General features: G+C 42.9%; 2 pseudogenes across 1 annotated transcript; both read left to right on the top strand.

The window, feature by feature from the left end:
* The first annotated feature begins 1,433 nt into the window (after window positions 1-1,433).
* On the top strand, window positions 1,434-25,658 carry LOC114596798 (vomeronasal type-2 receptor 26-like; annotated as a pseudogene). Its single transcript, XR_013390453.1, has 6 exons — window positions 1,434-1,585; window positions 16,554-16,836; window positions 20,004-20,867; window positions 22,402-22,629; window positions 23,909-24,035; window positions 24,764-25,658. The product of XR_013390453.1 is annotated as a vomeronasal type-2 receptor 26-like (transcript).
* On the top strand, window positions 7,510-13,497 carry LOC114582671 (vomeronasal type-2 receptor 26-like; annotated as a pseudogene).
* Window positions 25,659-26,650: the final 992 nt, after the last annotated feature.

Here is a 26,650-nt window from a genome sequence, read left to right as displayed (position 1 = left end):
CTATTCCTAAGCAATTTTTGTTTTAAACACAGTGTAAGGTAGTCCCCATGGGAGTATATTGTATTAAATTATGGGGTATCAGAGTTTTTAGGGAGCTAATCAGGCAGGAATAGCAGGGATAGCAGGCTTGATGGTTTCTGAATGTCTGGTGTAGATTTTCAGTTTCGTTGTTCTGTATGGGACAATGACAATAAAGATTATCATATCGTATCTAAATGTAGAAGACTACACAGAAAATTTTCAAGTACTCACTGTAAACTAGGATCCTCCATTTAACATACGCAGATAAGCTGCTCCTCCAGTTGTTAAGCAGTAGCTGCGAATCCTGCACTGTGCTGCTTCTTTGTTAATAGGTACCTATGTTTATAGAGAAACTGTAAGTGAAGGAGGATCTGATTTTGCTCTGTCCTGCTCCTTTACAAGCAGTTTCTCTGCACACAAGTTGAGGGGAGGATCCAAGTCTACAATGAGAGGAGAAGGTGAGATCAGTTCAGAGAATTCACATGTAGGCTGAGTTTCCCCAAAACCAAAAGGCTTTGTTGCCCGTTTGCTCCCAAAGTGAAGGGAAGTGACATGGATGAAGCCTGGTAGGACAGCTCACTCCATGGCATTAGCCCCCTTCATGCATTTATTATATGTCTGCATGAGGATTATTTGAGGCTGGTTACCCTATGATTCTCTTCTGTGGGGTGAGAGATATCCAAGCAGTGGGAACTGAAAGCCATGGATTTTTCCTCATTTCTTCTTGGTCAGGAATGCATTAGGATTCTTCCTATAGGAGAGAAAGGAAATCATTGGCTATCTATGGGAATGATCACCTTATGACCCATTACTGCCAGTACTGAACTTTGGAGGCATCCTGTGTTTCAGTAAGGAGAGACATGTGCATTACTTCATAGTTCCTATTTTTCTTCCAATGCAGCTCCATCCCTTCCTTAGGACTGTCTCCTTTAACAACTCTGCTGGGGAAACAGTATCTTTTGGTGAGAACAAGGAAGTAGAAGCTGGCTTTGATATTGCCAACATAGTCACTTTTCCAAATAACTCCTTCATGAGAGTCAAGGTTGGAAGACTGGGTGGGGAGGCTGTCCCAGGCCAGCTGATTTCCATTGATGACAACAGAATGGTGTGGCACCAGAGCTTTCACCAGGTGAGGCATAATTCCTACATCCATGAGAGATGGGAAAAGAGAATATTTTTAACATTGAGACATAGGAAAAGAGAATATCTTTAACATTACATTCCAATAGATCACGCTCCATTTGAGATATTTGTTCCCCAGATGGTTAGGTTGAGTACACTTTTTTTAAAGCATGAATAGAAAAATGAGTAGTTTGGCTCCGAGTTTGGAATAAGTAATTTAGTGTATTCCTATTTTTAGTTGGGGGTGGGTTGGGGGGGGGGAATACTACTAATTTCTGTATGCTAAAATGTTTATATATTTATTTAAATGGGCAGGTTCCACCCATTTCACTATGTAACTCAAATTGCCCTCCTGGTTCCAGGAAGGAAAAGAAGGAGGGGGAGCCATTCTGCTGCTATGATTGTGCTCCATGTCCTCAAGGCAAGATTGCATCACAGAAAGGTAGGTGAGACAATATATGTACATGGTACTTTTGGAATGTATAAAGGACACATCTGTGATGTTTCTATTCGTAGTTGCTATCCAGAACATCTGAAATCTGAATATATTATTTTCTCTTCAGACATGGTTGATTGTGTTGGGTGCCCCGAAGACCAGTATCCACACAGAGACCAATCGCAATGCATTCCAAAGACCATCAGCTTCCTGTCTGTTAAAGAGCCTCTGGGGATGAGCTTAGCATTGTTTGCTCTTTTTCTCTCTCTCCTCACACTGGTGGTCCTAGCCATCTTCATTAAACATCAGGACACACCCATTGTCAGAGCAAACAATCGGGACCTCACCTACACTCTCCTCACTTTCCTCCTGCTCTGCTTCCTCTGCCCATTCATCTTCCTCAGCCCTCCAGAAAGAGTGAGCTGCCTGCTCCGACAAATGGCTTTTGGCCTTGTTTTCACAGTGACTGTTTCTTGTGTTCTGGCCAAAACTATCACGGTGGTTCTGGCCTTTGTGGCCACCAAACCAGGATCCCGAATGAGGAAGTGGGTGGGGAAAAGACTGGCAAGCTCCATTGTGTTTACTTGTTCCCTTATCCAAGTGGGCATTTGTGCTGTGTGGTTAGGAACCTCTCCCCCATTCCCTGATTCTGACATGCACTCTGCGATGAGGGAAATCATTCTAGGCTGCAACGAAGGGTCAGTCGCCCTGTTTTACTGTGTCCTGGGCTACATGGGCTTTTTGGCCATTCTCAGCTTTGTTGTGGCCTTTTTTGCCAGGAAACTGCCTGACAGCTTTAATGAGGCCAAATTCATCACCTTCAGCATGTTGCTCTTTTGTAGTGTTTGGATCTCCTTTGTTCCAGTGTACCTGAGCACCAAGGGGAAATACATGGTGGCTGTGGAGATCTTCTCCATCTTGGCCTCCAGTGCTGGCTTACTGGGCTCCATCTTTGCTCCCAAATGCTACATCATTGTGTTGAGGCCTGATCTGAACTGCAAGGAGAAGTTAATAAAGAAGAAATAACAAATTAACCTAACATCTCTGTTTTTTGTTCTATCAGAAATAGGGGTCCACAGCCTTTTTCAACGTTTGGGAAACTAAGAAACTGTCATGGGTACTGCAAAGTATGAAGGCCTGACTAGAACACCAGATGGTGGATAATTATACACTGAAAAAGAGAAAACAATATATTGGGAGGCTTAAAAAGCTTCTCCTTATTCTTTTCTATGTGATTCTCCAGTAAGTAGGGTTTCAGTGGAACTGCTACTGTCATGATTAATCAGTACCATTGATTTCAGTAGTTACAGGCAATATTTGCTACACAATTTCTTGTTTTTATTTTATTTATTTATTTATTTATTTATTTATTTATTTATTTATTTGCTTTTCCATTTCTATACCGCTTTATATTTTTAATAAAAATATCAAAGTGGTGTACAACATATCAAAACAAATAAAACAATAAAACAATAGCTGGGTGATGATCCTCCGGCCTCATTGTTCTTACTTATAACAATGGTGATATTGATAATGGGCTTTGGTTGAGAAGATGGGACTGGTTGGTACTGAATGAATATTTTGGAGAAAAAGCATTTTGAACATGATTACAATAAAAGTCCTTTTAATTAGAAAATACAATATTATCAGACATTCTTTGAAAAATGGTGGTACAAGAAGATTGGTAAATAAAAAGTCCGTTTCATTCCATGACCCACTATGAATACTGAATACATCTGGGCAACTGTAAAGTTAATTCTCTCTTACATCTTGATATCTCAAATACGTTAATTAACCATTCTTTTTGTATTTGCTAATCGTTTTTTCTTTATTACATCTATATACCACCCATCCAAATAGTCCTTTGTTTCACATACTCACATTTGTTTGGGCATTTCTATATGTTTCCATATCTGAGGTGTTTTTTTTCTTAGGAGCACAAATAGCTGCTTCTGCTTATAATAATAATATAATAATAATAATTTATTATTTATATCCCACTCATCTTGCTGTTTTTCCCCAGCCATTCTGGGCAGCTTCCAGCACAATATTAAAATATAATGATTCATCAAATATTAAAAGCGTCTCTAAACAGGGCTGCCTTCAGATGTCTTCTAAAATCTGATAGTTGTTTATTTATTTCACATCTGATGGGAGGAGATTCTACAGGGCGGGCGCCACTACCAAGAAGGCCCTCTGCCTGGTTCCCTGTAACTTGACTTCTCGCAGTGAAGGAACCGCCAGAAGGCCCTTAGTGCTGGACCTCAGTGTCTGGGCTGAATGATAGGGGTGGAGATGCTCCTTCAGGTATATTGGGCCTACGCCATTTAAGGCTTTAAAGGTCAGCACCAACACTTTGAATTATGCCCGGAAACATACTGGGAGCCAATGTAGGTCTTTCAGGATGGGTGTTATGCGGTCTCGGTGGCCACTCCCAGTCACCAGTCTAGCCACCGCATTCTGGATTAGTTGTAGTTTCCGGGTCACTTTCAAAGGTAGCCCCACACAGAGCACATTGCACTAGTCCAAGCAGGAGATAACCAGAGCATGCACCACTCTGGCAAGACAGTCCACGGGCAGATTGGGTCTCAGCCTGTGTACCAGATGGAGCTGGTAGACAGCTGCCCAGGACACAGAATTGACCTGTGCTTCCATGGACAGCTGTGAGTCCAAAATGACTCCCAAGCTGCGCACCTGGTCCTTCAGGGCAAAGTTACCTCATTCTGGACCAGGGAGTGTTCCACACCCACCCGCCTCCTGTCCCCCAGAGACAGTACTTCTGTCTTGTCAGGATTCAACCTCAATCTGTTAGCTGCAATCCATCCTACAACCACCTCCAGACACTCACACAGCACTTGCAAAGAATGTGTGGTTTCTGAACACCTTCCCAGAGTTAATTTCCCAATGCTGCAGGACATGTAAAGGAGACGAGAGAGATACTAGCATATCAGGAAGGAGTGGGATTTTCTAGTTCTAGTTTGACCATGGGGGCCTAGCCTATGGTCCTACATGGGCAAACAAGTAAAAGAGATGGGTTATACCTTTCAGGGTGACAACAGCTACGAAATTAAAAGACGCCTGCTTCTTGGGAGAAAAGCAATGACAAACCTAGACAGCATCTTAAAAAGTAGAGACATCACCTTGCCAACAAAGGTCCATATATTAAAAGCTATAGTTTTCCCAGTTGTGATGTATGGAAGTGAGAGCTGGACCATAAAGAAAGCTGATCGCCGAAGAATTGATGCTTTTGAATTATGGTGCTGGAGGAGACTCTTGAGAGTCCCATGGAATGCAAGAAGATCAAACCTATCCATTCTTAAGGAAATCAGCCCTGAGTGCTCACTGGAAGGACAGATCCTGAAGCTGAGGCTCCAGTACTTTGGCCACCTCATGAGAAGAGAAGATTCCCTGGAAAAAACCCTGATGTTGGGAAAGATGGAGGGCACAAGGAGAAGGGGACGACAGAGGACGAGATGGTTGGATAGTGTTCTCGAAGCTACTAGCATGAGTTTGACCAAACTGCGGGAGGCAGTGGAAGACAGAAGTGCCTGGCGTGCTCTGGTCCATGGCGTCACGAAGAATCGGACACAACTAAATGACTAAGCAACAACAACAATGTTGAGGGTTATGTTGTCTGGGAAGATTAGCTGGGCCCTTTCAGAAAACCAACCCTGACAGCAGCCCTACATACCACATTCAGATGAAATCCTACAATAAGAAGTGAAAGAAGCAAATAGAAGCAAATACGTTATTGAGAGATTGCAGCACCAAACAGAACCATTTTAACTTAGAATTACATTTAAGGAAGATACCAAGACACTCTTGGAATTTGAGCAGAGCCCCAAAATAGCAAAAGCTAGCTTACCTCACCCTAATTACCAATCTTTAGAATCATAGGCCCAGCCAGCAGGCTTTATCCAGACATACATGGCCTATTGCTCTCTATCAGTCTACCCAAGAAGCACAACATTTAAGGTCTTAGCTGGTTGCTACAAGCTCAGACCTCATGGCTCTAAGAAGCCTCTCTTGGACTCCTATACCAATAATTTGGAGCTTTCACCAGTGTAACTAAGCCAAGTGTTACTGCCTGTGTTTTCTGACTGATGTATAGAGAAACACATGAACCTGACCTTTGAAGCGTTTGTAAGTAAGCCAGTTTTTCACTTACCAGATGTGTGGTCCTGTTCAACAGTAAGGTGAGAGGGAAGTTTTGGAACTCATGGGGGGTATATTTTTAAGATCTAACAACCTGTATTTCCACGCTTTACTTTGCTGAATATTTTGTGATTGAAAATATCTGTTGGGGTTCTCTCACCAAAGAGTACTTGCCCCATACCTGGATCTTGGCATCCAGGGGATTCTCCTTTTTTATACTTAATTTTCCTTGCTACCAACACAAATCATCTGTCATAACTCAATCCCTTTCACAATTTTTCAATCTTATTATGATTGTCAGTAAATTAATGAACAGATGAAGCTTTACAGCACTGATAGCAGATTGGACCATTGTTCTGTTTTTTTCTTCCTCCTTGTAGTTATTTTTGCATGCTCTTTTGTTGTCCCATAAACAGACAGAAACCACTTTTGATGAAATAACAGAAGCATGTGCTGGTGTTTTTTCTGGTCATTTTGTTGTTTTTGATGTAGAGAGACCTAGTTATCATCACAGCTGTAATTATCAATCTCGCCATGACTAAGTCTCTCTTGAATAATGTCTCAATAGATTTCCAGAAAAAACCAGCCAGAGTCTCAACATGGACATAAAACCCCTTCCTGTCATTCTAAGCAGGGGAGAGGGAAGAGTAAGAGGGAGGATTTCTGCTTTTCTCTTTTTTGAGGTGTAAAATAGGATTTAATCTGTGAATTGGTAGGTAAGTGCTATTGTACTGAGTGTGGTTCTGAGCCTAAGGTTCATTTTCCAGATGGAAATGAGTGTGTCAGATGAGAAAGAATATTTGCCTCAGTATGTTGCTGTTTGTTGTGCCCCTTCTCTTTCATCTGCCACATATCGTGTGCAAACATACATGTTGCACCATCCATGATCTGTCCAGAATTCCACATGAATACTACCAACCTGGTGATCTTATTCTTGGCGGACTTGCTTCTCACCTCTTTACCTCTTTTGACAAAGCAGACTTCAAAGAAAGGCTAACCACCCATCAACTTCTTAATACCTTGTAAATACTTCATGTATCAAGTAATCAGGTGGTACAGAAACATTCCCCAGCTCTAACCAGGCTTACAGAGAAGCCTCTTCCACTTATTTCCTTCCAGGCAGAGGTGTTAGGTGGGTGGGGAACCCATTTCAAAGCTGAAGAGTTGGATTGGGAGGAGGGAAATGGAGATCTGAATGTGTCGTCAGTGAGATGAGAGAGTCTTTCTTTCATTCATGTGTTCTCTCCTCCCCACACCCCACCAAATTTCTTCCAAGAAGAGTTTCACAAGAGGAGCCACAACTTAAACTTACCTACTTTAAGATGGAAAGCCCTTCTCTGTTCTGAATATTGAACTTCATCTCTGAAAGTTTGGGGTGAAGGGTCTTAAAAGCTCACCTCTCCTTTGAGGTGAAATTCTCATTCAGATGTTCTCATCCAAGTCAGGCTAGTCTTATATGACCCTCCCAGTTTAAAATGTGTCACAGGTTTGAATATGATGAGAATAACTCCATTAAGCCTGGCTACCTGCTTCTCTGCATTTCAATACAGCTTTTTTGTAGGATCAGATCAGTACCTGTAAATAACTGATTTGTATATGTCTAAGCCCAAAGGGCAGCCTGTACACTTTATTTTTATCTTGTGAGATATATTATTTTTATTAATCAGCTTCGTGGTTTCAAAATATTTCAAAATATTCTATGGCTTCTGTTGATGTCTCTGTGTGACTGTCAATGTCTGTAGCCTTGTACTGTCACTATGGTGCAGGCTTGTTCGATGACAGAGGACTGGTGACAGGGGAAGAGAGGGAATTTCATTTATAGACAGGGACTGGATCAGGTCCATTCATTCCAATTGGCCTGGGCAACAACATACTAATTGGCTGAAGGTTCTGATCAGCCAAGAAATGGCAGTTAAGCGTCTGTAACCTGAGGTACCACTGTATTAATAAAAGTGAGCTACAAGTATAAAAGTGGGATACAATGTATTCCTTCAGGGAAACTCCTTTGCATATATAATAGGACACAATTTCAACTAAAATGCTGAAGAATTGTCAAACCTTCCCCCCCCTTTAAATTGCATAGCATATATTTCAAAAATATAGCATGAAATTCTCATTGCAGTGTTGTGCCAAAGAACTACCAGCATATTCTGGCCTTGATATTTGCTGTCAAGGAGATCAATGAGAACCCCAAGATCTTTCCAAATATCACCTTAGGATTCCACATCTATGACAGTTACTTCAATGAAAGGTTGACCTATCGGGCTGCTTTGAACCTTCCCTCCACATTTATACCCAACTGCAAGTGCGACACCCAGAAACACCTAGTGGCAGTTATTGGGGGACTGGACTTTGATACCTCCCTCTACATGGCAGACATATTGAGCATCTACAAGATTCCCCAGGTAAGATACTGCCTTGGACTCTTCACACACAATCACCATGATCTTTTCTATCCAAAAACGTTTTGTAGAGTTGTGGCTAAAAAAGGAGGGTGGTCCCGCTCTTCACAAAATGTGTTTCCTGTGGGCTTTGCAATTAAAGATGTCTGCTCTAGGTGGGCAGTCCTATTTCCCCTTCTTAAGCACACTTGCCTTTTCTCTCTGCTCTAGGTCTGAGCACTGCCTCCCCTGACTCCTCTACCTAGTCTGGTGTCCCAGTACAGTGGGACTGATGTGGTCCTATTGGTATATTGAAGGAGGATTCAATGGCAGGACCAGTTGGTTTCTATCTCAGGCAACAGAATGTATTAGGTGTGACCTGGCCTCACCCAATAAACCAAGAAGTGTGACCCTCTAGATATATGAGGTTCAGACAATTTAGAGCTTAAAAAAGTCAGTAATAGGATCTTCAATAGGTGACTTTCTCTTTATGTTTGGAAATGGTCCTGTACAGAGCTTCTACTGAGGCATGCAGAGAATGGTCTGGATTGGCCAACAAACATTGCACTTTGGCTCATGTGTTGGCAGAAAGGTCCCCTCTTTCACCGGAGGTGAAGGAGGCATGACCTACACAAGATTGGCAACAGCAGCTTACCACTCTATGGCCTTTACACCCTCAAGCATTAACTAGAGCTAAACATTCTAGTTATATAAGGCTGTAACTTATTGGGGCTCGGGAAACACCACCCCCACCCCAGTCCTGTTTTCCACCCTCCTGACTGAGAAGGTACTGTGTTTGTGGGAGACAGCTCATCTCACCTCGCTTCATTACTCCAGCTCCTCAAAAAAAACAACACCTCCACATTCCATTCTGCAAATTGACATTTCTTCCAACTTGGCTATGGCTTACTGACTGGAGACTTAAGGTGGTCTTTTGCAAATCTGAAAGCCTGCCTGTCAGAAAGAACAAGAAGAAGAGTTTGGATTTGATATCCCGCGTTATCACTACCCGAAGGAGACTCAAAGTGGCTAACATTCTCCTTTCCCTTCCTCCCCACGACAAACACTCTGTGAGGTGAGTGGGGCTGAGAGACTTCAGAGAAGTGTGACAAGCCCAAGGTCACCCAGCAGCTGCATGTGGAGGAACGGAGACGTGAACCTGGTTCACCAGATTACGACTCTTCTGCTCTTAACCACTACACCACACTGGCTGACACAGGAGGCAGCTGTGCACACATTCTGGCATTTGTGTGTGATTCTGTGCGTCTGTGGTACAGTAGAGGTCTGGAAAGGAAGGGAAGGTAGGACTTCATAAAATAAAGAGGTGAAATGTTGTGATGAAACAAAGGGGATGAAATGGAGAAGGAAAATTAGGGAGGAGGACAGCAGCAGCACAGGAAAGCAAGGAGAATGAACTGGAGACAGAAGATGAGAAGAAAGGAGAGCAAAGCAGGGCAGCACTCCATGGAGGCCAAATCGGCCACCCTCCCAACTTTCTGGAGTCTCCTTCCTGAGGCAACTGGCTCATCTCATCTGTATGGTGGGTAGGCCTTGAATACACATACAATCCTTCTTCTGCATTTATGATTTCTGCCTCTTTATTCCCTTTAGCTCACTTATGGTTCCTTTGCTCCAGAAGATGCTGCTCAAAGCCAATCTACTTCCTTCTACAGGATGGTGCCCAATGAAGCCCATCAGTACACTGGGATTGTTGAGTTACTTCTACACTTTGGTTGGACGTGGGTTGGGCTGCTCGCTGGAGTTAATGATAGTGGAGAGAGATTTATTCAGACACTGAAAACTCTGCTCTCCCAGAAAGGCATTTGCTTGGCCTTCTCAGAGACAACCCTGAAAATGACACATTTGACTGAGTATTATGTCTTGTATTCCCACTTGATCCAAATCTATCATGTTATTATGGAAAGTGAAGCCAAGGTTGTTGTTTTCTATGGAGGAACAACGTCCATGGTTCGCTTGCGAACAATGCTAACACTAGGTGAAATGGAAAATATCCACAAAACATCTGTGGGCAAGGTGTGGATTCTGACAGCACAGGTGGATTTCACAACATTGACCTACCAAATGAGTTGGGATATGCATGTCTTCCATGGTTCCCTCTCCTTTGCAGTTCATTCAAATGTGGTAAAAGGATTTAAAGCCTTTCTTCAGGTACAGAATCCTTTTGAGGCAAATGGAAATGGCTTTGTCAAGCAGTTCTGGGCACAGGTATTTCTCTGTTTATTTCCAAACTCCAATACAGAGGAGCAGCCCAGTGGAACCTGCACTGGAGAGGAGAAGCTGGAAAATCTCCCTTCATCTGGCTTTGAGATGAGCATAACAAGCCACAGCTATAGCATCTATAATGCTGTTTATGCCACAGCACATGCTCTACATGCCATGTTCTTGTCCAGGACCAAATACAGGGCAGCGGTGGAAGGAGGGATGCAGAAGCTTCAGAAACTGCAGCCTTGGCAGGTAATGCCTATTATAACATACAAGTTATTTGACATGGGCAGTGAAATGTTGAAGAGTACACTGAAAATATTCAAGTACTGAGTGTAGACTAGGATGCTCCACTTAACGTAAGCATAGAATTCACTTGCAGGCTGAGTTTCCCCAGAGCCAAAAGGCTTTGTTGCCCATTTCCTCCAAAAGTGAACGAAAGTGACATGGACGAAGCCTGGTAGGACTGCTTACTCCATGATATTAACCCCCTTCATTCGTTGATTAGATGTCTGCATAATGGTTATATGAGGCCGGTTACCCTATGATTCTCTTCCGTGGAGTGTGACATATCCAAGCAGTGGGAAGTGAAAGCCATGGATTTTTTTCTCATTTCGTCTTGATCGGGAATGCATTAGGATTTTCCCTATAGGAGAGAAAGGAAATCATTGGCAGTCTCAGTGAATGCTCGGCTTACGAACCAATTCCAATGAATGGATTCTGTTTGCATAGCAGTCCCTGCCAGTACTGAACGTTGGAGGCATCCTGAGTGTCAGTAAGGAGAGACATATGCATTACTTCATAGTTCCTATTTTTCTTCCAATGCAGCTCCATCCCTTCCTTATGAGTGTCTCCTTTAACAACTCTGCTGGGGAAACAGTAACTTTCAGTGAGAGCAGGGAAGTAGAAGCTGGCTTTGATATTGCCAACATAGTCACTTTTCCAAATAACTCCTTCATGAGAGTCAAGATTGGAAGACTGGGTGGGGAGGCTGTCCCAGGCCAGCTGATTTCCATTGATGACAACAGAATGGTGTGGCACCAAAGCTTTCACCAGGTGAGGCATAATTCCTACATCCATGAAAGATAGGAAAAGAGAATATCTTTAACATTACATTTCAACAGATTGCGCTCCATTTGAGATATTTGTTCCCCAGATGGTCAGGTTGAGCACACTTTTTTAAAAAGAATGAATAGAAAAATGAGTAGAATAAGTATTTTAGTGTCTTCCTATTTCTAGTTGGGGTTGGGGGGAAATACTACTAATTTCTGTGTGGTAAAATCTTTATGTGTTTATTTAAATGGACAGGTTTCACCCCTTTCGCTATGTAACTCAAATTGCCCTCCTGGTTCCAGGAAGGAAAAGAAGGAGGGGGAGCCATTCTGCTGCTATGATTGTGCCCCATGTCCACAAGGCAAGATTTCATCCCAGAAAGGTAGGAGACACAATATATACATGGTGCTTTTCAAATGTATAAAGGTATACATTTATAAAGATATAAATGTATATCTGTGATATTTCTATTTTAACCTCAAGAGTTTCACACTGTTAACATTTGTAAGCTATCCAGAAAATCTGAAATCTGAATGTTTTATTTTCTTTCCAGACATGGTTGACTGTGTTGGGTGCCCCGAAGATCACTATCCACACAGAGACCAATCGCAATGCATTCCAAAGACCATCAGCTTCCTGTCTGTTAAAGAGCCTCTGGGGATGAGCTTAGCATTGTTGGCTCTTTCTCTCTCTCTCCTCACAGTGGTGGTCCTAGCCATCTTCATTAAACATCAGCACACACCACTTGTCAGAGCAAACAATCGGGACCTCACCTACGCTCTCCTCACTTTCCTCCTGCTCTGCTTCCTCTGCCCATTGATCTTCCTCAGCCCTCCAGAAAGACTGAGCTGCCTGCTCCGACAAATGGCTTTTGGCCTTGTTTTCACAGTGACCGTTTCTTGTGTTCTGGCCAAAACGATCACGGTGGTTCTGGCCTTTGTGGCCACCAAACCAGGATCCAGAATGAGGAAGTGGGTGGGGAAAAGACTGGCAAGCTCCATTGTGATTTCTTGTTCCCTTATCCAAGTGGGCATTTGCAGTGTGTGGTTGGGAACCTCTCCCCCATTTCCTGATTCTGACATGCACTCTGCGATGAGGGAAATCATTCTAGGATGTAACGAAGGGTCAGCTGCCCTGTTTTACTGTGTCCTGGGCTACATGGGCTTTTTGGCCATTATAAGCTTTGTTGTGGCCTTTTTTGCCAGGAAACTGCCTGACAGCTTTAATGAGGCCAAATTCATCACCTTCAGCATGTTGCTCTTTTGTAGTGTTTGGATCTCCTTTGTTCCAGTGTACCTGAGCACCAAGGGGAAATACATGGTGGCTGTGGAGATCTTCTCCATCTTGGCCTCCAGTGCTGGTTTACTTGGTTCCATCTTTGCCCCCAAATGCTACATCATTGTGTTGAGGCCTGATTTGAACTGCAAGGAAAAGTTAATAAAGAAGAAATAACAAATTAACCTACCATCTCTGTTTATTTGTTCTATCAGAATATGGTCAAATTAATCTCTCTTTTTTCTACATTGTATAACTATGTTGTATCTTATCTGTTATAATTCCTATGTGCAATTCCCTTAAAAATCCTCTGGGGTCTCTCTGACACAGGGATTCCCAATGCTTTTTTGACCTTATGGTGCATTTGAAAAACTAAGAAGCTGGCAGAGATATTTCAACTGTTTTTTGCTAGCTAAGGAAGTTGCAGGCATTCAGACCCATGCTTAATCAATTGCGAATGTTTGAGGCTTCCTCAAGAGTTCGTGCATCTTTCGTTTATTCTCACTACCTATTTAAAGCAGTGGGAGTCATTATAGTGACCCAGAGGGCCTTTAAGTAACTTTGACACCCCGGCAATGTGCTGTCTGAAATGTATAAGATATTATTAGACTTCAAAACAAAGTATGAACAAGTAAAATCTTCAGTGATACATTGGGCAATAGATATTGGTCATAATATAGATATGGAAGCATGGGAACAATTGTGGAATATGGATATAAAATTTACAGCATGTTACGGTGTAAGTGAAAATTATATGAAAGTGATAGATTTATGGTATCTAAGATTGAGTAAATTGGCAAAAATGTATAATTCTAAATCAAATAAGTGTTGGAAATGGAAATGTAAAGAGAAGGAAGGTACCTTTTAACATATGTGGGGGGGGTCTTACTGGGAAATGATATATAAAGAATTGAAAAGGATGTTTAAAATAACATTTGTAAAAAAACAAAAACAAAAACAGAAGCTTTTCTTTTGGGAATTATAGGGACAGAACTTATTCATGTATGGGATTACAGCGGCAAGAATGTTACTCGCCCAAAAATGGAAAGAAGGAGAAGTCCCAGCAAAGGAAGAAGGTCTTGTTTTAAAGATTTAAAAGCCTATACTTCCATGTTTACTTTAATTGATATTTTGTGATTTAAAATCTCTGCTGGGATTCTCTCATCAAAGAGTATTTACTTGCCCCAAACCTGGATCCTGGCATCTAGAGAATTCTCATTTAATACCTATTCTTCTTTGTCACCAACACAAACCACCTGCAAAACTCAGTCCCTTTCAACATTCTTTTGCCTGTCTTGGTAGGATTCTCAGTAAATTAATGACCAGATGTTTGAGTGGGAAATTTTAGGAGGTCTGATAAATTATCCCACTGGTCAGCATTAATAACAGACCCACTCTTATGTTCTTTCTCATTGGTTAATACAACATGTACTTTTGTTGGCCCAAAGATGGACAGAATGGAACATTACAAGCAGGTTTTCGTGCCATCTGTTTGATGTACCTGATGTGAAGAGCCCTAGTTATTATCTCATCTGTAATTACCACTCTTGTCATTATCCCTTGGATAATGTCTCAATAGATTTCCAGAGAATGCCAGCCAAAGTCTAAATATAGGTATAAAAAACCCCTTCCTGCCAATCTAGGTAAGGGAGAGGGCAGAGGAAGAGGAAGGATTTCTGCTTTTCTCTTTGTCAGGTTGCAACAAAGGATTTTAATCTGTGAATTGGTCAGGCAGAATATTGTACTGAGCGTGGTTCTGAAGCTAAGGTTTATTTTCTAGATAGAACTGAGGGTGTGTGATCAGGAAGAATATTTGCCTCAGTATGCTGCTGTTTATTGTGCCCCTTCTCTTTCATCTGCCACATATGGTGTGCAAACATACACGTTGCACCATCCATGATTGGTCCAGAATTCCACATGAATACTACCAACCTGGTGATCTTATTCTTGGCGGACTTGCTTCTCACCTCCTTACTGCTTCTGACAAAGAAGACTTCAAGGAAAGGCTAACGACCAGTCAACTTCTTAATACCTTGTAAAGACTTTATATGACACGTAATCAGATGCCACAAAAACATCCCCCAGCTCTGACCAGGCTTACTCAGAAACAAGTTCCACTGATTTCACTGGATTTACTTCCAGGCAAAGGTGGGGGTGGATGGGGAAATTGTTGCAAAGCTGAAGAGTTGGCTTGGAAAGCGGAAGGTGGAGACCCTAAATCTATGCTTTGTTAGGCAGCAACCCTAAGCAGGGGTGTAGGAAGGGGGGCAGGGGGGTGGGTTGCCCCAGGTTCCATCACGGAGGAAGGTGTCAAAAAGGAAGAATAACTGCCCTACTAGGATGGTTCATAAAAAACTTTTTTTAAAAAAAGGTGCCTGCTCCAAAGGTCTTATCTTACTACACTAGGAATTATATAGCTATATCTGAAATTTCATGCATATCAGTTAATATCTTGACCCTCCTACACGTAAATAACTGTTTCCTTGGCCATTTTCATATGTCGTGAAGGCTGAAATTTCAATTCAGTGGAGCCAAAACACAATCCATCCTGTAGATTTAAGTATCTGTCCACAGTCGCCTCCTTGTTATCAGAGGCCCATAATCCACATTCCTTTGTAAGAAAATATGAAATAACGTAAAACTATTTTTTCAGGCCAAAAAAAAAAAAAATCAATGTGTGGGAGGGTGGTGACAAGAAATTTTCTGCACCTTAACTTTGTGCTCTTAATGTGGTGTAGGGCTATTTGGTGATGGCTTCATGGTGAGAGGGGAAGAGAAGAAGGGGGGAAAAGAGACAATTGCATCTAATATTTGTAGACAGGGCCTGGTTCAGTTACATTCACTCCAATTGGCCCGGGCAACAAATGGAGGTTCTGTGAAGAAATGGCAGTTAACTGTCAGTTGTGAGAAGGAACATGTGGCAAAGACCAGAGAAAGCTGAGGTGAAAGTAAACAGATAAGGCTATTTATCCTCAGTGTGCTGATAATATTTTGAGGTGAGCATCAGAACAAATGAGTTGGTGGAAATTTCAGGTTAGGAAGCAGATTTCTTAAACCAATTCAACTGTCCAACCAGCCAGAAATACAACTGGAGGCTTAAGTGGCAATTTGTATCTAGCAGTTGTTTAACCAATCTGTGAGTGAATTGGGCAGGAGTGGAGGTTTAGGGAGTCTGGTCAGAGGATGGTGTCAGCAACAGCATCACTTGAATCTCGTTCAGGTACATGTAGGACCCCTAAGTAAATATATGTACAGTGGTACCTCAGGTTAAGTACTCAATTCGTTAGGGAGGTCCATCCTTAACCTGAAACTGTTCTTAACCTGAAGCACCACTTTAGCTAATGGGGCCTCCTGCTGCTGCTGTGTCGCCGGGGCCCGATTTCTGTTCTCATCCTGAAGCAAAGTTCTTAACCTGAGGTACTATTTCTGGGTTAGCAGAGTCTGTAACCTGAAGCGTATGTAACCTGAAGCATATATAACCCGAGGTACCACTGTATTTCCTTATTAGAGAAGGGGGGGGGATTCAAATCAGTTCACATTTAAATGTGAACCTACCAGATTTCTCATGCTCTAAAAAGATGTTGAAATCAAAAGAGAACCATCATTTGAAATTCACCCTTCTCCAAATTTTAGTGTACTTCTCCAGCCAAACAATACAAAAATGCGTATCCTGGGGTGAAATGACCCCAAAATGCATGTATTAGTGAAAGTGTTATACAAGTGGAATACAATGCATTCTTTTAACAGAACTTGTTTTACATATATTTGTATATTAGGGCACAATTTGCACTGACATGCTGAAGAATCATCATGTGGCCCTTAAAAAATGTATAGCACACATTTGATACAATTGCATACAATGATACAGCATAAAATTCTCTGTGCAGTGTGTTGCCAAAGAACTACCAGCATATCCTGGCCTTGGTGTTTGCTGTCAAGGAGATCAATGAGAACCCCAAGATCTTACCTAATATTACATTGGGATTCCACATCTATGACAGTTACTTCAATGAAAGGATGACCTACGCGGCTACTCTGAACCTCCCATCCACACTTGTACCCAACTACAAGTGTGACACTCAGAAACTTCAGATGGCAGTTATTGGAGGACTTGACTTTGAAACCTCCCTCCTAATGGCAAACATCTTGAGCATCTACAAGATCCCCCAGGTAAGATCTCCCACTGGAGACTTCTCACTCATTCACCATGATCTTTTCTATCCAGAAAGGTTTTGTATAGTAAAAAATAGTTGTGACTGACAAAGAAGAGTGATCCTACCCTCCACAAAAAGTGTTTCCAGTGTGCCTCACAGAATTAAATAATATGTTTAGCATAAAGCTGTCAGATAGTATTTCCCCCCCTCATATATAATTTTTAATAAGTTTTACAATTTTATATTCAACACAATAATCAATGCTACAAAAAGGAACATATGGATTCCCATCTCCCTCACCCTTCTCCCATGACTTCCCTCAATTTCTTCTTCTGGTTCTTTAAATATGTCCTTATCCTGCCTGTCTTCTTCTACCTTGATTTTGTAATCTTTTAATTAAATATTGTTATTTTCTTATCGTTTTGTACCATGCTTTTTCCAGTTACCATATTTTTCGCCCTATAGAACGCACTTCTCCCCCTCCAAAAACGAAGGGGAAATGTGTGTGCGTCCTATGGGGCGAATGCAGGCTTTCGCACCGACCCCTCTCGCTCTCCAGGCTTCAGGAGAGCCCCACCCCCAGCCCCGCAAGCTCGGGGGACAGCGGGGAGGCGCAGCGCGCCCAGGCTTAGCTTTGCGCAGCTCTCGGCAAGCCGTGGGAGCCCGGCACTGGGCTCCCATGCTTGTGGAGAGCTGCATGTTCTGGGGGTTGGGGTTGGGGGAAGCTCGGGCTTCCCCCGCCCCAGCCCCATGCCTGGGGGGGGATAATTTTGTTCCCCTTTATTTCCCCCCCCCAAAAAAAATTAGGTGCGTCCTATGGGCCGGTGCATCCTATAGGGCGAAAAATACGGTACCTCTTACACTTTGCTATTTTCCCATTATTACGTCTTCATTTTTATGCTTGTTTTCCTAGTTGTAAGTGTTTACTCAAACCCTGCTAGTGAGTCCACTTCTTTACAATGTTTCTGTAAATACAACATAAATGGTTCCCAGTCCTTTTTAAAGTGTCTATTCTCCTTGTCTCTTAGTTTCCCAGTTAGCTTCACCATTTCAGCATATTCCATCAGTTTTTGTTGCCATTCTTCTTCCGTTGGTATCTTGTCATCTTTCCATCTTTGGGCTAGTAGCATCCTAGCCACTGCTGTAGCATACATAAATAATTTCTTCCACTCTTTTGGCAAGTCTTGGCCTGTAATGCCTAACAAAAACGCTTCTGGTCTTTTAACAAAGGTTGTCTTAAACATTTTTTTCTTTTCATTATAAATCATTTCCCAATAACTTTTGATTATTTTACAGTTCTACCACATGTGATAAAACGTGTCTTCACCTGTCATATAGTATTGACCCTTCAGCAACATTTAAACATGTTTGCTGTAGGTAGGCATTCCTCATCCCCTTTCTTAAGCCTTTTCTCTCTGCTGGGTGTCTGAGCAGTGTATGCTACATGCCTCCCCTGACTCCTCTAGTTAGTCTGGTGTCTCAAGCGCAGTGGATGATGTGATCCTATTTGTTGCATTGAAGGAAGATTCAGTGGCAGCAGGAATGTCTGGTGGAACCTTTCTGCAACCCACTGCGAATTGGGGTGCATACCTGAAAATATTAGAAGGAAACCCAGATTGCAATCCAGAATCTTGTGGTGAGCTTCTGCTCCTGTTTATTCTGGCAAGTCATCATACTACTGGAAGGATTAGTAGAGCACCCGCAGTGAATGTAGAAGGTCCTAGGCTCAGTCCGTGGCATCTTTGATTAGGTCTCCTACCACTCCACATAATCAGTGGTGAGCTAGATGGATCAATGGTCTGACACAGCAGTAGGCAACTACCTGTGTTCATCTGAGGCATTTAGCTGTGCAATGCTTTAATTCACAGCAGTAGCAGTAGCAGGAGGGGGTAGCAGTCATAGTAGGGTGGGTGGGAGGGAGAGACAGCACTATGCACTAAGTGCCTGAGCTAGAATTCATCTCAGGATGCTTCCAGGCTGTTACTATGTTTGAATAAGATTCAGTCACATACCAGCAAATTCAGGTTATGCAGTTAAAGGTGATCTGGAGGTTTTGTGAGCAAACCCCCCCCCCCAAGTGATGCCAACTTGAAAAAATATGGGGGGGCAGGCAAGACCCCTCCTGCAAAATGACACAGTGCGCACACACCATTTGAATGGTAATGCCCATCACCTGTGGGAGGGGAGGGCAGCCTCCTCAAATGTTTTATTGGGGAGTCCAAGGGACCTCAGGCCCAAGGCATTGGCCCCTATAGTGTGGCATAACATTTGCTTGATGCCACGTTGTTCAACCACCTCCTGCATTTCTGTGGGTTCAACTAGATGACCCTTGTGTTCCCTTCCAACTCTACAATTCTAGGATTCTTTGAAACTGCCCCACACATTGTGGCCCTTGAGCGGGACTCTGTGGGTTAGGGGTTTGACAAAGGTAGGGAAGGGAAATTAAGACACCATGAAATGAGAAGGTGAAATACTGTGGTGAAGCTAAGGTAAAGGTAAAGGTACCCCTGCCCGTACGGGCCAGTCTTGCCAGACTCTAGGGTTGTGCGCTCATCTCACTCTATAGGCTGGGAGCCAGCGCTGTCTGGAGACACTTCCGGGTCACGTGGCCAGCGTGACAAGCTGCATCTGGTGAGCCAGCGCAGCACACACGGAACGCCGTTTACCTTCCCGCTGATAAGCGGTCCCTATTTATCTACTTGCACCCAGGGGTGCTTTCGAACTGCTAGGTTGGCAGGCGCTGGGACCGAACGACGGGAGCGCACCCCGCCGCGGGGATTCGAACTGCCGATCTTTCGATCGGCAAGTCCTAGGCGCTGAGGCTTTTACCCACAGCGCCACCCGCGTCCCATAGTGGTGAAGCTAGGGTGCAGGGAAGTAGCAGTACAGGAAAACAAGGAGAACAAACTGGAAAGGGAAAGGGAGTAGGTGCGAGAGGAAAGCAGGACTGCACGGAAACAAAGAGAAGGAACTGGAGAAGGAAAAATGGGGTGGGGAGAGGAGAGGGAAAGAGGGTATGCAAGGAAGCAGAGGCTGACAAGCACTCCATGCAGAAAAGATCTGCCACCCTCCAAGTTTTCTAGCGCCTTCTTTCCTGGGGCAACTGTCGCAACTCACCTTATAATTAGTCAGGAAACGCATGCCCACTCAATTTATGGATTATGCTCCTTTATTTCCTTTTAGCTCACTTATGGCTCTTTTGCCCCAGAGGATGCTGGTCAAAGCCAATCTACCTCCTTCTACAAGATGGTGCCCAATGAAGCCCATCAGTACACTGGGATCGTTGAGTTACTGCTGCACTTTGGTTGGACGTGGGTTGGGCTGCTCGCTGTGGATAATGACAGTGGAGAGAGATTTATTGAGACCCTGAAACCTCTGCTCTCCCAGAAAGGCATTTGCTTGGCCTTCTCAAAGAAAACCCCAAAAATCACATATCTGGCAGAGTATTATGATCTGCAGTCCTACTCAATCCAAATTTATCAAGCTATGATGGAAAGTAAAGCCAAAGTTGTTGTTTTCTATGGAGAAACAATCTCTACGACTGACTTGAAAGAAATGGTAACACTTGGTGAATTGGAAAATGTAACCAAGACCTCTGAGGGCAAGGTGTGGATTCTGACAGCACAGGTGGATTTCACAGCATTGACCTATCAAATGAGCTGGGATATGCAAGTCTTCCATGGTTCCCTCTCCTTTGCAGTTCATTCAAATGTGGTGCAAGGATTCAAAGCCTTTCTTGACGTCCAAAATCCTTTTGAGGCAAATGGAAATGGCTTTGTCAAGCAGTTTTGGGAACAAGCATTTCTCTGTTTATTTCCAAACTCCAATACAGAAGAGCAGGCCAGTAGAACCTGCACTGGAGAGGAGAAGCTGGAAGATCTCCCTTCCTCTGGCTTTGAGATGAGTATAACGGGCCACAGCTATAGTCTCTATAATGCTGTCTATGCAACAGCACATGCTCTACATGCCATGTTCTTGTCCAGGACCAAATACAGGGCAGCGGTGGAAGGAGGGATGCAGGAGCTTCAGAAATTCCAGCCTTGGCAGGTAATTCCTTTCATGAGATACATTTTATTTGACATGGGCAGTGATGTGTAAATCAGCACACTAAAAATGTTTGAGCACTTTGTGGAGGATCAGATTCTCCCCCTGTTTGCAGAGAAGTTGCTCATGAAGGAGTAGCACAGTGTAGGATCAGACCATCCCACTTACAGCTGTTAAGCAGGAGGATCCAATCCTACAGGGCGCTGCGTTTTTGTGAGCAGCTGTCTTTGCAGAGAAATTGTTTTGTTTTTTTAAATAATTTTTATTAGATTTTCCTTTTACAAATTCGCCATCCCAAACAGTATTCAAAAATTTCAACTTTTTTGGACTTCCACCAGCTTTTCCACCAATCATCCATATTTTCTATTTTTATGCATTCTCTAATATTATGTTGCCATTTAATATTATCCGTTCAGATCTACTTCTTTTTTACAATACATCTTTAACTTTCACAAAGCCTCTTTAAATCCCACTAGCGTTGTCTGTTCATCACATATGCTTTTCAGATAATCTGTAAACTTTCCCCAGTCCTCGATGAACCTGTGATCCCATTGGTATCTAACTTCCCAGTCAGTTTATCCAGTTCTGCATAGTCCATAAGTTTCATTCTCCATTCTTCAAGGGTCGGTAGCTCCTCTTGTTTCCATTTTTGGGCCATTAATATTGTCTTTGCAGAGAAATTGTTAGTGCAGGATGATCCGCTCTCGCACTGTTCTGCTCCTTCACAAGCAGCCTCTCTGAATACAAGTTAAGGAATGTCATTCTTGTTGGAAATCCCGGGAAGCCAAGACCCAAGTTTTGGGTAAGGAAACGGTAGCAGAGATTTAACATGGGAATACATGCACCAATCAAATCACAGAAATATAGGCTGCAAAACTTTCAGATGTGCTCTTTCCAGTGAATCCCACTGAATGTTATAATATAGTTTACTTACAAAATTCTTCAAAGATAACATTCATGTGCTTTTCCATATAGCAGTCAGAAAAAAATCTGCACAGGCAGTAAAACATAACTTGATTACAAAATGGTAATAGTTTCTAAACAATTGGTATAGAAAACACTAGTTTCATATTCCATTCTTGTCTGGAACAAGAGAGGCAGATTAAATCCATGTGACTGGAGGGAGCAGAGAATTCACACGTAGGCTGAGTAGAAAACAGGATTTGTTGCCCATTTCTTCCCAAAGTGAGGGAGCCTGGCAGGACAGCTTACTCCATGGTATTAACCCTTTCATGCTGAGTATATGAGGCTGGTTGCCCTCTTGCAACAGCGGCAGATATCCAAGCAGTGTGTCCTAAAAGCCATGGATTTTCCCTCATTTCTTTTTGTTTCTGGAAAGCATTGAGATTTTCTCCATAGGAAACAATAGAAATCATCAGCTCACTAGGCAAATTCTCAGCTTACTAACCATTTATCAGGGATGGCTTACTTTCGCATAGCAGTATCTATGTGTACTGACAGTCTGGAGACATCCTGAGTGCCAGCAAGGAAAGACATTTACATGACTTCATAGTTACTATTTTTTCTTCCAATGTAGCTCCATCCCTTCCTTAGGACTGTCTCCTTCAACAACTCTGCTGGAGAAATGGTATCTTTCAGTGAGAGCAGGGAAGTAGAAGCTGGCTTTGATATTACCAACATGGTCACTTTTCCAAATAACTCCTTCGTGAGGGTCAAGGTTGGAAGGGTGGGTGTGGAATCTGCCCCAGGCCAGCAAATTTCCATTGATGACAACAGAATGGTGTGGCATCGAAGCTTTCACCAGGTGGGGCATAACTCCTACATCCATGAGATACAGGAAAACAGAGCGTTGTTGCATTTAGAGATCATCTGTTCAGCTCATCCCTGGCTTTCAGCCTGATTCAAAACATTTCCCTTTGCAATACCTAAGAAAGTAAGATGAACTTGGGGAGTCAGGCCAATGGCCCATCTTGTCCAGCATCTGCATATGGTATAAACATGGCTGTTTGGCTGGGGCTTTCTCTATCCCAGGGTTTTTACATGAGCCTTTTGTCAAGAATAAGGTGTTTGTTGCTCAGGTGGGAAGGAAGCAGGGGCCATGTAGGTTTGTGGGGAGCTGCCCTGTGTCACCAACCATAGAATGAGGAAAGGGGCTTCTTAGATTGTGGAAAACTCAAAACAATAAATAAGGGCAAAGGAATAAATAAAATCAGCTGTCCCCCAAGAAGACTCGCTTGGCACCTTCTCTACATATCTTTAGGTACCATGTAAAATCATCCCTATTCTCTCAGGTGGTTATTGTATTGAACTATGTATGGCCAGGGGACTCGGGTGGCGCTGTGGGTTAAACCACAGAGCCTAGGACTTGCCGATCAGAAGGTCGGCGGTTCGAATTCCCGCGACGGGGTGAGCTCCTGTTGCTCGGTCCCTGCTCCTGCCAATCTAGCAGTTTGAAAGCACGCCAAAGTACAAGTAGATAAATAGGTACCGCTCCGGCGTTTCCATGGGCTGCTCTGGTTCGCCAGAAGTGGCTTAGTCATGCCAGCCACATGACCCGGAAGCTGTACGCCGGCTCCCTCGGCCAATAAAGCGAGATGAGCACCACAACCCCAGAGTCAGTCACGACTGGACCTAATGGTCAGGGGTCCCTTTATCTATGTATGGCCAACCAGATGCCTGCTGGTAACCCACAAGCTGAACATGAATGAACACAAGACCACTCTTACACTTGTAGATCATCCTTGGCAATGCACCTCAGTCCTCTCCAAGAACCATGAGTTTTTACATGTCCTATGACTGGAGAATTGGGGGTGGAGTATGTGTTACATTATGTATGGAAACAATGGGGGCAGAGCTGGTGAGGATGAGCCCCCAATCCACTTCCCACCTTGAGCCCTCATGCATTCCTTCTGAATGCCGAAAGGGGGCTCATAGAGAGTCAGTTTTGGCATTATTTTTTAAAATCATGAAGAGCAGAATAAGTAACTTAGTGTCTTCCTGCTTCTAGCTGGAAGGAATAGGAAGCCAAAAGTACTGCTAATTTCTGTGTGCTAAACTGTTTATGTGTTTCTTTAAATGGGCAGTTTCCACCCCTTTCTGTGTGTAACCCAAATTGCCCTCCTGGTTCCAGCAAGAAAAAGAAGGAGGGGGAGCCATTCTGCTGCTATGATTGTGTTCCTTGTCCTCAAGGCAAGATTTCATCTCAGAAGGGTAAGAGACACAAGATAAATACTTTTCAAACATAAGTTATATTAGAAGTTGTGGAGAAAATTAATTAAATAATTAGTATTAGGTACATTTTTGTATTTATTGTTTGTTTGGAGAATATATGACAAATTTTTAGAGAATTACACATTTTGCAGGGTAACTATACAGTGGTACCTCGGGTTAAGTACTTAATTCGTTCCGGAGGTCCATACTTAACCTGAAACTGTTCTGAACCTGAAGCACCACTTTAGCTAATGGGGCCTCCTGCTGCCGCCGGAGCACGATTTCTGTTCTCATCCTGAAGCAAAGTTCTTAACCCAAGGTACTATTTTGGGGTTAGCAGAGACTGTAACCTGAAGCGTATGTAACCTGAAGTGTATGTAACCCGAGGTACCACTGTACTGTACTTTTGGTTCATGTGTTGGTTCAAGAAGTGCAATTTAGATAACTTTCCCATTCAAATAGCAACAAAATCAAATTTCTCCTCCATCCCTCTTTATAGACAGCCCCCATAATGGACACTGTCCTAAAAGAAAAATGTTTGTTACGCATTACTTAAGTTCTTCCCGTCGAAAGGTTCTTTCCGGTGTTTAGTCAGAATCTCATTTCTTGTAATGTGAAAAAAGGAGATATCTGTGATATTTCTAATTTAACCTTAAGAGTACCATACTAGCAGCTTAGTAGTCACTCTCCAACACATCTGAAATAATAATACATTACTTTCTTTCCAGACATGGTTGACTGTGTTGCATGCCCAAAGGACCACTATCCAAATAGGGACCAATCACAATGCATTCCAAAGACCATCAGCTTCCTGTCTTTTAAAGAGCCTCTGGGGATGAGCTTAGCATTGTTGGCTCTTTCTCTCTCTCTCCTCACAGTGGTGGTCCTAGTCATCTTCATTAAACATCGGGACACACCCATTGTCAGAGCAAACAATCGGGACCTCACCTACACTCTCCTCACTTTCCTCCTGCTCTGCTTCCTCTGCCCATTGATCTTCCTCAGCCCTCCAGAAAGAGCTGCCTGCTCCGACAAATGGCTTTCGGCCTTGTTTTCACAGTGACCGTTTCTTGTGTTCTGGCCAAAACGATCACGGTGGTTCTGGCCTTTGTGGCCACCAAACCAGGATCCAGAATGAGGAAGTGGGTGGGGAAAAGACTGGCATGCTCCATTGTGTTTTCTTGTTCTCTTATCCAAGCAGGCATTTGCACTGTGTGGTTAGGAACCTCTCCCCCATTCCCTGATTCTGACATGCACTCTGTGGTGAGGGAAATCATTCTAGGCTGCAACGAAGGGTCAGTTGCCCTATTTTACTGTGTCCTGGGCTACATGGGCTTGTTGGCCATTATCAGCTTTGTTGTGGCCTTTTTTGCCAGGAAACTGCCTGAGAGCTTCAATGAGGCCAAATTCATCACCTTCAGCATGTTCTTGTTTTGTAGTGTTTGGATCTCCTTTGTTCCAGTGTACCTGAGCACCAAGGGGAAATACATGGTGGCTGTGGAGATCTTCTCCATCTTGGCCTCCAGTGCTGGCTTACTGGGCTCCATCTTTTCCCCCAAATGCTACATCATTGTGTTGAGGCCTGATCTGAACAGCAAGGAGTGCTTAATAAAGAGGAAATAGCAAATGAGCATATCCTCTCTGTTTTTTCTTCTATGAAAATATGGGCACCTACATCATATAATTACCTTGCATTTTATGGCAGGTATCCTTTGGAAATCTATATTTAAAAAATTGGCTATGTATCCTTTGTTACATCTGAATCAAGAAACTCTTTTGGATATAGTTTTTGTTTTGGACTTTGAGTGGGACATATAGCTTGAGTCACTGGATTCTCCTTACATCACATTGTATAAAGAGAAGAACATCAATATATTTATATATAATGATGGAAGAAAAACGCCCAAAATAATAAATTGTCTTCAAAAATCGCCAACAGAAGAAAATGCCTGCTCACTTTGAGAAGGGGTAGAAGGAGCAGTTATCCTCCATGAACTTAGAATAACAAAATGAACACCAGACAATAAGAATTTCTAGCTTGTTTGTATAGAATCACAAGGATTGCTTGCTCAAGCTATAAGGCCCAAGTTTAGAAGCTTGGAACATCCAGCTCAGACATACTTTCTTGTTGGGGGAAAAATAATGAGTTTGTTAACCCTTCCTTTCCTGGAACAGGCAATCTTCCCCTGTTTCTGAGGCATTTATCTACAGAATGCTTTCATTCCCAGCAGTAGCTGGAGGAGGCAGCAGCTGTAGTGGGAGGGGAAAAGAAAGCATCATTCATCAAGTGCTTGTTCTAGAATCAAGGTGACCTCTGTAAATCTCAGGATTCTCCTGGACTGTCGGTATTTTTGAGCTGAATACAATCACATATCAGCAAATTCAGGTTCTGCAGTTAAAGGTGACTTGGAAAGTGTGGGATAATGTGTGCAACACCCTCTAACCACCTGACAAATGAATCAGAATGAATACTGAATGAACAGCTGGCATTGTCTAACCACCCCACAAACTTTGTAGAAACCAATTTGAGTGAATATTCAAATAGACTGTCTGGAGATGCCCTCAAAGCAATATTGGGCTGCTGGATTCTCATTCTTTTGTACTGTTAACAAAAA

The sequence above is a fragment of the Podarcis muralis genome, chromosome 13 (assembly GCF_964188315.1).
Source record: "Podarcis muralis chromosome 13, rPodMur119.hap1.1, whole genome shotgun sequence".
Classification (NCBI taxonomy): domain Eukaryota; kingdom Metazoa; phylum Chordata; class Lepidosauria; order Squamata; family Lacertidae; genus Podarcis; species Podarcis muralis.
This window is presented reverse-complemented; position numbering and strand designations above follow the sequence as displayed.